Raw genomic sequence first — 12,500 nt, forward strand, 5'->3', positions numbered from 1 at the left:
GACATTTACCTGGGAACACACTGTAATAACAAGGACATTTACCTGGGAACACACTGCACTAACAAGGACATTTACCTGGGAACACACTGCACTATAACAAGGACATTTACCTAGGAACACACTGCACTATAACAAGGACATTTACCTGGGAACACACTGCACTAACAAGGACATTTACCTGGGAACACACTGCACTAACAAGGACATTTACCTGGGAACACACTGCACTATAACAAGGACATTTACCTGGGAACACACTGTAATAACAAGGACATTTACCTGGGAACACACTGTAATAACAAGGACATTTACCTGGGAACACACTGCACTATAACAAGGACATTTACCTGGGAACACACTGCACTATAACAAGGACATTTACCTGGGAACACACTGCACAATAACAAGGACATTTACCTGGGAACACACTGCACTAACAAGGACATTTACCTGGGAACACACTGCACTAACAAGGACATTTACCTGGGAACACACTGGAATAACAAGGACATTTACCTGGGAACCCACTGCACTATAACAAGGACATTTACCTGGGAACACACTAATGCAGGGTCAAGCTGGCTAAAATGTGAAACAAAGTCAAGCTTTCAATATGCACAATAACTCATTTGAACAAATATAGTGATTTAAACAAATTGATCAAGCTAGGAGTTTCTCAGAGCCAGACATCTGGCCATTCTCTAGCAGGTTTCCTCCCACCTGGGGTGTCAGGCAGTCAGACTGGTAGTCAGGGTGACAGACCGCCCACCTGGGGTGTCAGACAGTCAGACTGGTAGTCAGGGTGACAGACCGCCCACCTGGGGTGTCAGACAGTCAGACTGGTAGTCAGGGTGACAGACCGCCCACCTGGGGTGTCAGACAGTCAGACTGGTAGTCAGGGTGACAGACCGCCCACCTGGGGTGTCAGACAGTCAGACTGGTAGTCAGGGTGACAGACCGCCCACCTGGGGTGTCAGACAGTCAGACTGGTAGTCAGGGTGACAGACCGCCCACCTGGGGTGTCAGACAGTCAGACTGGTAGTCAGGGTGACAGACCGCCCACCTGGGGTGTCAGACAGTCAGACTGGTAGTCAGAGTGACAGACCGCCCACCTGGGGTGTCAGACAGTCAGACTGGTAGTCAGGGTGACAGACCGCCCACTTGGGGTGTTAAAGGTTAAAGGTTAAATGAAGAAATAAACAATGCTAACTGGGTGCAGTTTGCTGGCTGACCTGTGTGCGTGTGTGATGTGTGTGTATGTGTGTGTGTGTGTACACATGTTCCAACATGACTCACTGACGTCAATTCAACATCTATTCCACGTTGCTTCAACGTCATTTGGAAACGACATTGTCAGAACGTGATGATGTGGAAACGACATTGTCAGGACGTGATGATGTGGAAACGACGTTGTCAGAACGTGATGATGTGGAGACGGCATTGTCAGGACGTGATGATGTGGAAACGACGTTGTCAGAACGTGATTATGTGGAAACGACATTGTCAGGAGGTGATGATGTGGAAACGACATTGTCAGAACGTGATGATGTGGAAACGACATTGTCAGAACGTGATGATGTGGAAACGACATTGTCAGAACGTGATGATGTGGAAACGACATTGTCAGAACGTGATGATGTGGAAACGACATTGTCAGAACGTGATGATGTGGAAACGACATTGTCAGAACGTGATGATGTGGAAACGACATTGTCAGGAGGTGATGATGTGGAAACGACATTGTCAGGAGGTGATGATGTGGAAACGACATTGTCAGAACGTGATGATGTGGAAACGACATTGTCAGGACGTGATGATGTGGAAACGACATTGTCAGAACGTGATGATGTGGAAACGACATTGTCAGAACGTGATGATGTGGAAACGACATTGTCAGGAGGTGATGATGTGGAAACGACATTGTCAGGAGGTGATGATGTGGAAACGACATTGTCAGGACGTGATGATGTAGAAACGACATTGTCAGGAGGTGATGATGTGGAAACGACATTGTCATGACGTGATGATGTGGAAACGACATTGTCATGACGTGATGATGTAGAAACGACATTGTCAGGACGTGATGATGTGGAAACGACATTGTCAGGACGTGATGATGTAGAAACGACATTGTCAGGAGGTGATGATGTGGAAACGACATTGTCATGACGTGATGATGTGGAAACGACATTGTCATGACGTGATGATGTGGAAACGACATTGTCATGACGTGATGATGTGGAAACAACATTGTCATGACGTGATGATGTGGAAACGACATTGTCAGGAGGTGATGATGTGGAAACGACATTGATTCAACCAGTGTGTGTCCAGTGGGGATGGGTGAGTGAGGGTCACAGCGACCCTGTATCTGACCCTAACAGGTTATGGAGTGTGAGTCAGAATGTCTACAACGTGTGAATGTGAAACACTGAGAGCATCGGCTGGCAGGGAGGAGGTGAGAAAAGTCTCCTGCACTGAAACAAATCCAACCTCCACGGGAGATCACTGCTCACAGCATAGTGGAGGAAACGAGAGGGGTTGGGTACTGTCACAGGCACTGAAGATACATTTCAACTGTTAGGGATAATAAAGATCTATTCTATTATATCATATTATTCTGTTATTCTGTTATATCATTCTGTTATTCTGTTATATCATTCTGTTATTCTGTTATATCATTCTGTTATTCTGTTATATTATTCTGTTATTCTGTTATATTATTCTGTTATTCTGTTATATTATTCTGTTATTCTGTTATATCATTCTGTTATTCTGTTATATTATTCTGTTATTCTGTTATATCATTCTGTTATTCTGTTATATTATTCTGTTATTCTGTTATATTATTCTGTTATTCTGTTATATTATTCTGTTATTCTGTTATATCATTCTGTTATTCTGTTATATCATTCTGTTATTCTGTTATATTATTCTGTTATTCTGTTATATTATTCTGTTATTCTGTTATATCATTCTGTTATTCTGTTATATTATTATGTTATTCTGTTATATTATTCTGTTATTCTGTTATATCATTCTGTTATTCTGTTATATTATTCTGTTATTCTGTTATATCATTCTGTTATTCTGTTATATTATTCTGTTATTCTGTTATATTATTCTGTTATTCTGTTATATTATTCTGTTATTCTGTTATATTATTCTGTTATTCTGTTATATTATTCTGTTATTCTGTTATATTATTCTGTTATTCTGTTATATTATTCTGTTATTCTGTTATATTATTCTGTTATTCTGTTATATTATTCTGTTATTCTGTTATATTATTCTGTTATTCTGTTATATTATTCTGTTATTCTGTTATATTATTCTGTTATTCTGTTATATCATTCTGTTATTCTGTTATATTATTCTGTTATATTATTCTGTTATATTATTCTGTTATTCTGTTATATTATTCTGTTATTCTGTTATATTATTCTGTTATTCTGTTATATCATTCTGTTATTCTGTTATATTATTCTGTTATATTATTCTGTTATATTATTCTGTTATTCTGTTATATTATTCTGTTATTCTGTTATATTATTCTGTTATTCTGTTATATTATTCTGTTATTCTGTTATATTATTCTGTTATTCTGTTATATTATTCTGTTATTCTGTTATATTATTCTGTTATTCTGTTATATTATTCTGTTATTCTGTTATATCATTCTGTTATTCTGTTATATTATTCTGTTATATTATTCTGTTATATCATTCTGTTATTCTGTTATATTATTCTGTTATATTATTCTGTTATATTATTCTGTTATTCTGTTATATTATTCTGTTATATTATTCTGTTATATTATTCTGTTATTCTGTTATATTATTCTGTTATATTATTCTGTTATTCTGTTATTCTGTTATTCTGTTATATTATTCTGTTATATCATTCTGTTATTCTGTTATATTATTCTGTTATATTATTCTGTTATATTATTCTGTTATTATGTTATATTATTCTGTTATATTATTCTGTTATTCTGTTATTCTGTTATTCTGTTATATTATTCTGTTATATTATTCTGTTATATTATTCTGTTATTCTGTTATATTATTCTGTTATTCTGTTATATTATTCTGTTATATCATTCTGTTATTCTGTTATATTATTCTGTTATTCTGTTATATTATTCTGTTATATCATTCTGTTATTCTGTTATATTATTCTGTTATATTATTCTGTTATATTGTTATATTATTATATAATATTATTCTATTCTACTATTCTATTTGATTCTATTGCCTGGAGACCCTATTCATGGGTTGCATGATTCGTCACAATGTTGTTTGGAACCTTTGCTGTAGGACTGACGCTCAGCAGGGTCTCAGGCTGCTGATGAAGATGTAGTCTAAAGTTAATTACCGTGGCTTGGAAACATCATGCCATTTAAAAAGGAGGAACATAATGAGCAGGTCAAGTCTTTGTCATCATTGTGATGTCGCCAGATTGACTTCAGAAGCAGCACAACTTGTGCTAGCTAGCTAAGATTGAGGGGAGAGCACCGGCATTTTTACTAGCTATCGTTAGCTAGCAAAACATTGCCAGATAGATCATGACAACATTGCCAGATAGATCATGACAACATTGCCAGATAGATCATGACAACATTGCCAGATAGATCATGACACCATTGCCAGATAGATCATGACAACATTGCCAGATAGATCATGGCAACATTGCCAGATAGATCATGGCAACATTGCCAGATAGATCATGAAAACATTGCCAGATAGATCATGGCAACATTTCCAGATAGATCATGGCAACATTGCCAGATAGATCATGACAACATTTCCAGATAGATCATGACAACATTGCCAGATAGATCATGACAACATTGCCAGATAGATCATGACAACATTGCCAGATAGATCATGACAACATTGCCATCTCTCTAAAGGAAACCTGACCACTTCATAATGGAGTTGTTGTCTACTAAGTATTTGTCTACTTCAGCCATGTCATGATATTTCCAGGCCACTGTAGTGTACATTTGACCAAACAGTCATTAGCCACCAATCAGAAAGACTGGTCATTAAGCATCAGACAGACATCAATAGGCTGGGGCATCTGGAGAACGCTGATAACCATGGCAACGACGTGAACGAGTGATGGAGGTGCAGCCTATGAATACAGTAACATCAGACTGTTACCCCTCCCAACCATCCTGTCTCTCCTAACCCTCCTACCCCTCCTGTCTCTCCTAACCCTCCTAACCCTCCTGTCTCTCCTAACCCTCCTGTCACTCCTATCCCTCCTATCCCTCCCAACCCTCCTGTCTCTCATAACCCTCCTACCCCTCCTGTCTCTCCTAACCCTCCTAACCCTCCTGTCTCTCCTAACCCTCCTGTCTCTCCTAACCCCCTGTCTCTCCTAACCCTCCTGTCTCTCCTAACCCTCCTGTCTCTCCAACCCCTACTGTCTCTCCAAACCCTCCTGTCTCTCCTAACCCTCCTGTCTCTCCTAACCCTCCTAACCCGCCTGTCTCTCCTAACCCTCCTGTCTCTCCAACCCCTACTGTCTCTCCAAACCCTACTGTCTCTCCTAACCCTCCTGTCTCTCCTAACCCGCCTGTCTCTCCTAACCTTCCTGTCTCTCCAACCCCTCCTGTCTCTCCTAACCCTCCTGTCTCTCCTAACCCTCCTGTCTCTACTACCCCTCCTGTCTCTACTACCCCTCCTGTCTCTCATAACCCTCCTGTCTCTCCTAACCCTCCTGTCTCTCCTAACCCTCCTAACCCGCCTGTCTCTACTACCCCTGCTGTCTCTCCTAACCCTCCTGTCTCTACTACCCCTCCTGTCTCTACTACCCCTCCTGTCTCTCCTAACCTTCCTGTCTCTCCTAACCCTCCTGTCTCTCCTAACCTTCCTGTCTCTCCTAACCCTCCTGTCTCTCCTAACCTTCCTGTCTCTCCTAACCCTCCTGTCTCTCCTAACTCTCCTGTCTCTCCTAACCCTTCTGTCTCTCCTAATCCTCCTGTCTCTCCTAACCCTCCTGTCTCTCCTAACCCTCCTACCCCTCCTGTCTCTCCTACCCCTCCTGTCTCTCCTAACCCTCATCTCCTGTCTCTCCTACCCCTCCTGTCTCTCCTAACCCTCATGTCCCTCCTTAACCCTCCTGTCTCTCCTACCCCTCCTGTCTCTCCTACCCCTCCTGTCTCTCCTACCCCTCCTGTCTCTCCTAACCTTCATGTATCTCCTAACCCTCCTACCCCTCCTGTCTCTCCTACCCCTCCTGTCTCTCCTAACCCTCATTTCCCTCCTTAACCCTCCTGTCTCTCCTACCCCTCCTGTCTCTACTACCCCTCCTGTCTCTCCTAACCTTCCTGTCTCTCCTAACCCTCCTGTCTCTCCTAACCCTCCTATCACCTAGAGACCCTGAACAGGCAGTTAAGGGCGGCAGGGTAGTCTAGTGGTTAGAGCGTTGGACTAGTAACTGGAAGGTTGCAAGTTCAAATCCCCGAGCTGACAAATCTGTCGTTCTGCCCCTGAACAGGCAGTTAACCCCTGTTAGCCCACTGTTCCTAGGCCCTCGTTGAAAATAAGAATTTGTTCTTAACTGACTTGCCTGGTTAAATAAAGGTAAAATAAAAATAAAAACCTACAGAGCAACATCAGAGGGCTCAAGCTCCAGGCCATAGAGACTCATTGCTGAAGGGCGTCGTTATTCTTCTGTCATATAGCCAGTCTCAGAGGTCGTTATACTTCTGTCATATAGCCAGTCTCAGAGGTCGTTATACTTCTGTCATATAGCCAGTCTCAGAGGTCGTTATACTTCTGTCATATAGCCAGTCTCAGGGGTCGTTATACTTCTGTCATATAGCCAGTCTCAGGGGTCGTTATACTTCTGTCATATAGCCAGTCTCAGAGGTCGTTATACTTCTGTCATATAGCCAGTCTCAGGGCTGTCATATAGCCAGTCTCAGGGGTCGTTATACTTCTGTCATATAGCCAGTCTCAGGGGTCATTATACTTCTGTCATATAGCCAGTCTCAGAGGTCGTTATACTTCTGTCATATAGCCAGTCTCAGGGGTCGTTATACTTCTGTCATATAGCCAGTCTCAGGGCTGTCATATAGCCAGTCTCAGGGGTCGTTATACTTCTGTCATATAGCCAGTCTCAGGGGTCGTTATACTTCTGTCATATAGCCAGTCTCAGAGGTCGTTATACTTCTGTCATATAGCCAGTCTCAGAGGTCGTTATACTTCTGTCATATAGCCAGTCTCAGGGGTCGTTATACTTCTGTCATATAGCCAGTCTCAGGGGTCGTTATACTTCTGTCATATAGCCAGTCTCAGAGGTCGTTATACTTCTGTCATATAGCCAGTCTCAGGGCTGTCATATAGCCAGTCTCAGGGGTCGTTATACTTCTGTCATATAGCCAGTCTCAGGGGTCGTTATACTTCTGTCATATAGCCAGTCTCAGAGGTCGTTATACTTCTGTCATATAGCCAGTCTCAGGGCTGTCATATAGCCAGTCTCAGGGGTCGTTATACTTCTGTCATATAGCCAGTCTCAGGGGTCATTATACTTCTGTCATATAGCCAGTCTCAGAGGTCGTTATACTTCTGTCATATAGCCAGTCTCAGGGGTCGTTATACTTCTGTCATATAGCCAGTCTCAGGGCTGTCATATAGCCAGTCTCAGGGGTCGTTATACTTCTGTCATATAGCCAGTCTCAGGGGTCGTTATACTTCTGTCATATAGCCAGTCTCAGAGGTCGTTATACTTCTGTCATATAGCCAGTCTCAGAGGTCGTTATACTTCTGTCATATAGCCAGTCTCAGAGGTCGTTATACTTCTGTCATATAGCCAGTCTCAGGGGTCGTTATACTTCTGTCATATAGCCAGTCTCAGGGGTCGTTATACTTCTGTCATATAGCCAGTCTCAGAGGTCGTTATACTTCTGTCATATAGCCAGTCTCAGGGCTGTCATATAGCCAGTCTCAGGGGTCGTTATTCTTCTGTCATATAGCCAGTCTCAGAGGTCGTTATACTTCTGTCATATAGCCAGTCTCAGAGGTCGTTATACTTCTGTCATATAGCCAGTCTCAGAGGTCGTTATACTTCTGTCATATAGCCAGTCTCAGGGGTCGTTATACTTCTGTCATATAGCCAGTCTCAGGGGTCGTTATACTTCTGTCATATAGCCAGTCTCAGAGGTCGTTATACTTCTGTCATATAGCCAGTCTCAGGGCTGTCATATAGCCAGTCTCAGGGGTCGTTATACTTCTGTCATATAGCCAGTCTCAGGGGTCATTATACTTCTGTCATATAGCCAGTCTCAGAGGTCGTTATACTTCTGTCATATAGCCAGTCTCAGGGGTCGTTATACTTCTGTCATATAGCCAGTCTCAGGGCTGTCATATAGCCAGTCTCAGGGGTCGTTATACTTCTGTCATATAGCCAGTCTCAGGGGTCGTTATACTTCTGTCATATAGCCAGTCTCAGAGGTCGTTATACTTCTGTCATATAGCCAGTCTCAGAGGTCGTTATACTTCTGTCATATAGCCAGTCTCAGAGGTCGTTATACTTCTGTCATATAGCCAGTCTCAGGGGTCGTTATACTTCTGTCATATAGCCAGTCTCAGGGGTCGTTATACTTCTGTCATATAGCCAGTCTCAGAGGTCGTTATACTTCTGTCATATAGCCAGTCTCAGGGCTGTCATATAGCCAGTCTCAGGGGTCGTTATACTTCTGTCATATAGCCAGTCTCAGGGGTCATTATACTTCTGTCATATAGCCAGTCTCAGGGGTCGTTATACTTCTGTCATATAGCCAGTCTCATGACTCGTTATACTTCTGTCATATAGCCAGTCTCAGAGGTCGTTATACTTCTGTCATATAGCCAGTCTCAGGGGTCGTTATACTTCTGTCATATAGCCAGTCTCAGGGGTCGTTATACTTCTGTCATATAGCCAGTCTCAGGGGTCGTTATACTTCTGTCATATAGCCAGTCTCAGGGGTCGTTATACTTCTGTCATATAGCCAGTCTCAGGGGTCGTTATACTTCTGTCATATAGCCAGTCTCAGGGGTCGTTATACTTCTGTCATATAGCCAGTCTCAGGGGTCGTTATACTTCTGTCATATAGCCAGTCTCAGGACTGTCATATAGCCAGTCTCAGGACTGTCTGATCTGTCTGTATGACAGAGGTCAACCTGACTGATCTGATCTGTCTGTATGACAGAGGTCAAACTGTCTGATATGTCTGTAAGACAGAGGTCAACCTGTCTGATCTGATCTGTCTGTATGACAGATGTCAACCTGACTGACTATGTCTGTATGACATAGGTCAACCTCTCAAATTGGTCTACAAGGGTAGACCAGCTATAGTTAATAATGACTTCTCTATAGTCAGGTCCTGTAGTTAATAATGACTTCTCTATAGTCCTGTAGTTAATAATGACTTCTCTATAGTCCTGTAGTTAATAATGACTTCTCTATAGTCAGGTCCTGTAGTTAATAATGACTTATCTATAGTCAGGTAGTTAATAATGACTTCTCTATAGTCAGGTCCTGTAGTTAATAATGACTTCTCTATAGTCAGGTCCTGTAGTTAATAATGACTTCTCTATAGTCAGGTCCTGTAGTTAATAATGACTTCTCTATAGTCAGGTCCTGGTCTACTACCAACCTCTCTGATCTAGTCCTGACTGTGGAAGAAGGAGAACGTCTCAGACTAGGCTAAGAGTTGACAGGACAGGGCTAACACAATTCTCCAAAGAAGCACACAGGTTCAGTATAGGAGTAAACTGTTGTACAGAACAACACAGGTTCAGTATAGGAGTAAACCGTTGTACATAACAACACAGGTTCAGTATAGGAGTAAAATGTTGTACAGAACAACACAGGTTCAGTATAGGAGTAAACTGCTGTACAGAACAACACAGGTTCAGTATAGGAGTAAACTGCTGTACAGAACAACACAGGTTCAGTATAGGAGTAAACTGCTGTACAGAACAACACAGGTTCAGTATAGGAGTAAACTGCTGTACATAACAACACAGGTTCAGTATAGGAGTAAACTGCTGTACAGAACAACACATCTTATGGTACTCTTCCATAGCAGGATGCCAGGATTGTCAGTTTGGATTCATTATGTGTCTGAAAAAGTGAATCCCATAAGAGTAGAGAGCTCAGTTCCGGTTGAATAACTAACACAGGGCCACAGGCCCCTTCGTCTCCCATCATTCCTCTGGAGTGGCGTGATAAGCACTCCTCTCTCTCTCTCTCTCTCTCTCACTGAGGAGGATTTGGTTATTTTAGGTTGCGGCATTGCGTTCCAGCGCCTCCTCCACTTTCCCCTTCCTGTCCTCTCCGTGATCTTGTTATTAATTTTAATCCACTTCCTCTCACTCACTCGTCTCCTCCGGATCAAATCATTTCAAACTTCACAGCCAGCGAGCTGCTGACTTAACAGGCTCTCACTCGCCACAAAGCACGGGATACAGCTTATCTGATGGCTTCAATATGCACCACATGTGGAGGTTATACCTAGTATGCACGTGAATAGGGTGCGAGTGTCATGTTTTAGCTGTTAAATGTGCTGAAAAGGGAATACAATTGAAACCTGAACCTTTCAAAATGGTACCAGAGAGAAGATTGGAGGTCCACACATCAGAGGATGTTGACTTGAATGGGAACATCTGTTGTTTTAAATGACACTGTCAGTCCTCCCATAGAAAAACCTATTGTACCTCATAGAAATTCAGATACTAGAATAGACATGACCTTTTCAGTTGACATTTGACAGTGGGTGGACAGGCAGGTCATCTGTGTTGGTATTAATTAGAATGTAAAACATGTTAATTAAATGTAAATGTCAGTGGTGTACCAACTAGTGGCCTGAAGGGATAGACCCATTCTATGAGTTATATTTCTACGGTTGAAATGAGCCCTCCTCCCTGTATTCAAGAGCATGTTGTGTCTCAACCGATCGTGGGCACGACACAAAAACATCAGTCAAATATCATCTTAGCTACAACATATGCGAACATGACAAAAATAATTTAAAAAAATTACATAATTTATGTTTTTAGACATTTGAGGTTAAAGGTTTAAAAATTAAAATGTGTATACTTTTCTTTAAAGGTATAATTAAATATTTTAACAACACTGATTGTTAGCTTTTAAATGATATCAAACTCAACCGTTTATCTGTGACAGTGATGGTATCAAACTCAACCGTTTATCTGTGACAGTGATGGTATCAAACTCAACCGTTTATCTGTGACAGAGATGATATCAAACTCAACCGTTTATCTGTGACAGTGATGGTATCAAACTCAACCGTTTATCTGTGACAGTGATGGTATCAAACTCAACCGTTTATCTGTGACAGAGATGATATCAAACTCAACCGTTTATCTGTGACAGTGATGGTATCAAACTCAACCGTTTATCTGTGACAGTGATGGTATCAAACTCAACCGTTTATCTGTGACAGAGATGATATCAAACTCAACCGTTTATCTGTGACAGCGATGGTATCAAACTCAACCGTTTATCTGTGACAGCGATGGTATCAAACTCAACAGTTTACCGGTGACAGTGATGGTATCAAACTCAACCGTTTATCTGTGACAGTGATGGTATCAAACTCAACAGTTTATCTGTGACAGTGATGGTATCAAACTCAACCGTTTACCGGTGACAGTGATGGTATCAAACTCAACCGTTTATCTGTGCCAGCGATGGTATCAAACTCAACAGTTTACCGGTGACAGTGATGGTATCAAACTCAACCGTTTATCTGTGCCAACGATGATATCAAACTCAACAGTTTATCTGTGACAGCGATGATATTAAACTCAACAGTTTATCTGTGACAATGATGATATCAAACTCAACAGTTTATCTGTGACTAAAACATACTGTATATATTGACAAGAAAGCCACCCAGAACTAAAACATATATATTGACAAGAAAACCACCCAGAACTAAAACATACTGTATATATTGACAAGAAAGCCAGCCACATCCACAGTACTACCAGAGTGACAAGACAACCAACTCCATACATTATTCAACTACAGAACAGCTATAGTGACCTATACAGGTTAGCTGTTCATGGTTTGTATGTTTGGTCACAATATTGTTTTGGACTGAATTAACATTAAATTAAAAAGGAAAAGTAGATATTTGACAACGGGCTGACAAAGCTGAACTCTATCGTAAGTCGAGCATGTTACTCAATGCATCGTCAATGAGAGCTGATGCAAGATTTAATCAAAACTGCATTAGTGGCTTGGAAATAAAAATGACTTTCAAAATGAGGCAAATAATTAGTAGGAAAACCTTTTGTCGTCACTTTGATGTCACCAGATTTATTATAGATGCAGTATAAAGTTAGCTAATTAGCTAAAATTGAGGGGAGGCCACCGGATTTTAGCTAGCTGACGCTAGCACTACTAGCTATTTTTGACGAACTTTGCAAGCTAATGACAACATTGCCACGTCTAAAGTAAATGTGACGACATAA

The 12,500-nt window shown here is 41.3% G+C and overlaps 1 protein-coding gene across 21 annotated transcripts in view; it reads right to left on the minus strand.

The window, feature by feature from the left end:
• LOC110499739 (glutamate receptor-interacting protein 1) overlaps window positions 1-12,500 on the minus strand; it is a 709,091-nt gene that overhangs the window by 267,370 nt on the left and 429,221 nt on the right. The gene's annotated exons all lie outside the window — the stretch shown is intronic.

Source organism: Oncorhynchus mykiss, unplaced genomic scaffold (assembly GCF_057628025.1).
Source record: "Oncorhynchus mykiss isolate SJ-2025 unplaced genomic scaffold, ASM5762802v1 scaffold106, whole genome shotgun sequence".
Lineage (NCBI taxonomy): Eukaryota > Metazoa > Chordata > Actinopteri > Salmoniformes > Salmonidae > Oncorhynchus > Oncorhynchus mykiss.